General features: G+C 62.3%; 1 long non-coding RNA gene across 1 annotated transcript; it reads left to right on the top strand.

Moving 5' to 3' along the window:
* Window positions 1-594: 594 nt before the first annotated feature.
* LOC122684523 lies at window positions 595-2,491 on the top strand. The gene is made up of 3 exons (XR_006338074.1): window positions 595-788; window positions 1,184-1,506; window positions 1,861-2,491. It is a non-coding gene; the product is annotated as an uncharacterized LOC122684523 (long non-coding RNA).
* The last annotated feature ends 1,422 nt before the right edge of the window (window positions 2,492-3,913 follow it).

Here is a 3,913-nt window from a genome sequence, read left to right as displayed (position 1 = left end):
GAGCAGGGGTGAGTGTGTAAGGACCGTGCTCCTTACGGGTGTGTATGTGCAGGTGTGGCCTCTGCATTGCTGGTGGGGAGGGGCTTGGGGCACCCCGACAAGAAAAGGCCATCTTAGCATGAGGAGTCTCTGTCTCTGACCCAGAGTCTTAAGTCTCTACCCCCGTCCCGTGGGGCCGTGGCAGCCCCTCCAGTTTGCAAGGACAGCAGAAATTCATGGACATGCCCGATGTTCTGGGAGTGGCGAATCCAGGGAAGCCCCAGCCCCTGCTGATTCATCTGGTTGAGACCCTCCATGTTCCCAAAGGCCTTCTCCATGGGGCTGGCAGGCAGCCTGATCCCTGACAGCCAGTGTGCAGCCGTGCAGCTGGTCGAGGGCAGCAGCCTCCCCCCCCCACCCCACCTCAGCCCACCACTTCAGGTGGGCCCTGGTCCCCTGGGGTGTCCTCCGAGCTGCCAGGAAGGTGCAGACTCTGGTCTGCAGAGGCTGGTTCCAGAGAGGACTGAGTCACTGGCTCTGAGTCAGCGTTTGCTGTTTCCTGGAAAAACGTCAGGTGTCAGGCATCACTCCAAGCAGCCGTGAGCAAGAAGAAAGCGTGCCCAGAGGACGGGCTTGTGTGCCATTATGCCAAGAGCCTCGCACACTCACCTGCTCTCGCATCCGGGGAACACGCTCTGCAGGGGGAGGGACCTTTGCATGGGACCCTCTGCCCTCCTCCCCACCAGTGTCAAGGACAGGAAGCCCCCGCCCTGCCCTCGGGAGCTCACTCTCCGACAGAGCACGTGACTGTGAGTAGCACAAGGCCCCCTGTGTTGCCCTGTGGGATGGAGGCCCAGGGAGGCCCAGCGTCTGCCCCGGTGTCCTGCATCTGCCGGTCCTCGTCTGGGCGACTGTAGGACTGTCTCCTCATCTGGATTCCCTGAAGAGCAAACTGGGCTCATTCATGGGCAGGAAGGGGTTAAGTGGCCAGCGGGGACCCAGGGGTCTGGGAACAGGCGCCTTCCTGGGGCAGCAGAAGCATTCCAAGTGCAGTGTTTTCTGTTCTAAATATGGACTTGGGAGACAGTTATTTTTAGGAAGCAAATGGTAATGATTAGAGTTTTAAGATTTAAGTAGTCATTTAGTCATAAAAGCTGAATTCACATGCTACAGAAAAATAGTCTTTTCCTTTGGTTGATGATAGGGTTCCTTCAAGTGCAGTAATTGTTCATCGCTTCATGAATGCTCCGCAGACAAGGGCCTGTGATTAGCCTCCACCCCAGGCTCCCTAGGAAGAGAAGGGAGACGGCTGGAGGTGGCTCTGCGCTGAGAACGGAGGTGGTGAGCCTGCAGCCCAGGGCACAAGCCCACCCCAGCCTGCGTCCCAGGATCCATGAGAGTTCGGGGCTGCCTCGTCTGCCGGCGAGGAGACAGTGCATCAGGGGCTCTGACTGGCCCTGTGCTGAGGCCGTTCTGTCCACACACGGGGTGACCTGACCATGGGGGACACCTGGCACTGACCTGCAGGTGAAAGCCGGGCAGACGGCGGACGAGGAGCCTGGGTGATGTCAGAAGTCCCCTCCAGGGTTTCTGGAGGGAAGCCTGTGGGAGCTCGGCCAGTCCCTGGAGTCAAAGGAGGGCCCAGGACCGGGCAGCCTCCTGGGGGAGCAAAGCCTGAGGGGCCCCACCCTCCTGGGCCTGCCTCCTTGAGGCTCCTGAGGGTGGGAGAGAGGGCGCGCGTTGCAGAGGGGCCCAGGCTCTGGGTGTCCCCGACGTGCCTGCAGGGTCCCCAGGTAACCCTGTGGGCCTTGCATTCATGTCACCCCCATCCCCGTTTTATTCTGGATGGGATAGAAGTCAGTGTGCGTTTTCTCCACACAGGTCCCGTGTGTGAAAGCCTCTCATCTCCAGAAGGGCAGGAGCCGTGTAAACACACGCACAGCCACGAGCCCCCCGGGGGGCTTGCACCCTACTACACTCTGTCTTAGGGAGGGGTCACCTGTGATGTCAGAGCTGGGAAGACACCGACTGAACCAGAGGATACGGCCCAACATGTAGATGCTGAGGGGTGGGGCGGAGCACGGCCTCCTTCAGGCAGGTCTCCTGCAGCTGGGCCTCACCTCACGTAGGGACCCAGGATGGAGGCACAGAGCTAGGAGCAGGCAGAGATGCAGGGCAGCCCTGGCAGAGGCCTGACGACCATCCAAGCAACCACTGCAGGCCTGAGAGGCAGGGCCTCTGGAAGGTCAGCTGGAGATCTCTCCACCCAGACCAGGCACAGTCCAGACACCGGGACCTGAGTTCTGGGCTGAAGGCCACCTCTAGAGAGAGGAGGTCAAGGGGCAAAGACTGAGGGAGCTCCTGAGGCCAGACACCAGCAGGAGGCAACCCCTGGGGCATCACAGTAGGTGACAAATGGCACGGTGACCTGGACACTGGGACCCCTTCCTCCTCCCCTCCCCTGGGTCACCCCAGAGCCCCTCCCTCAGACCCCTCCCCTGGGTCACCCCAGAGCCCCTCCCTCAGACCCCTCACCTGGGTCACCCCAGAGTCCCCTCCCTCTGTCCCTCACCTGGGTCACCCCAGAGTCCCCTCCCTCAGACCCCTCACCTGGGTCACCCCAGAGACCCCTCCCTCAGACCCCTCACCTGGGTCACCCCAGTGCCCCCTCCCTCTGTCCCTCACCTGGGTCACCCCAGAGACCCCTCCCTCAGACCCCTCACCTGGGTCACCCCAGAGTCCCCTCCCTCTGTCCCTCCCCTGGGTCACCCCAGAGTCCCCTCCCTCAGACCCCTCACCTGGGTCACCCCAGAGACCCCTCCCTCAGACCCCTCACCTGGGTCACCCCAGAGACCCCTCCCTCAGACCCCTCACCTGGGTCACCCCAGTGCCCCCTCCCTCTGTCCCTCACCTGGGTCACCCCAGAGACCCCTCCCTCAGACCCCTCACCTGGGTCACCCCAGAGTCCCCTCCCTCTGTCCCTCCCCTGGGTCACCCCAGAGTCCCCTCCCTCTGTCCCTCACCTGGGTTACCCCAGAGTCCCCTCCCTCTGTCCCTCACCTGGGTCACCCCAGAGTCCCCTCCCTCTGTCCCTCACCTGGGTCACCCCAGAGACCCCTCCCTCAGACCCCTCACCTGGGTCACCCCAGAGCCCCCTTCCTCGGGCCCCTCACCCTTGGTCACCCCAGAGCCTCCTCCCTCGGGGTCCTCACTGGGTCACCCCAGAGCCCCCTCCCTCTGTCCCTCACCTGGGTCACCTCAGAGCCCCCTCCCTCAGACCCCTCACCTGGGTCACCCCAGAGCCTCTCCCTCAGCCCCTCTCCTGTCTGTGGTCCAGGCCTCGGGAACTGACACCCCATCATGCCTCCCAGTCTCCCGGCCTCCAGGCGAGTCCAGTGGTGCTAGTCCCAGGTGGGCTGCTGCTACCTCTCCGTCAGAGGGTCTCTTGGGGGCTGGCTGGACCCTGAAGTGGGAGGAGCAAGTGGAGGAAAGACGTAGGTGGGTCCTCGCAGTGGCTTCATGGTTCTAGGCTGTGTAGGGGAAGCCTGCGTCTGTGGCTCTGGGCAGGACGGACACCTCTGCCCCACAACAGGCGTTTCTACTAGGAGGATCAAGGCCATCAGTGCCAGCCACCTGTCTGACCCTCAGCCTTGCACTGACCCACTGAGCAACTCTGAGGGACATCCTCCAGCTTTTTGGACCTCATCTGGAACCAAGGCAACTAGCACCTGCATTTGTAACATCATTGATGATGAGCTGATCGGTGATCAAATGCCATTTTGTGGGTGAGGCGGCCAGCACAGGTGTCCTCGAGTGCTCAGCTGTCTCTGCGCCAGCAGAGGTCTGGGCTCTTCAATCCCGGGGGCTCCACCAGAGCCCTGGGGAGCTCCAGGGCCCCAAAATGATGATATTGGCTGGATTTGGCCCAAAGTGG

Source organism: Cervus elaphus, chromosome 26 (genome assembly GCF_910594005.1).
Source record: "Cervus elaphus chromosome 26, mCerEla1.1, whole genome shotgun sequence".
Taxonomy (NCBI): domain Eukaryota; kingdom Metazoa; phylum Chordata; class Mammalia; order Artiodactyla; family Cervidae; genus Cervus; species Cervus elaphus.
Note: the sequence above shows the minus strand (reverse complement) of the source record. Positions and strands in the feature narration are given on the sequence as shown.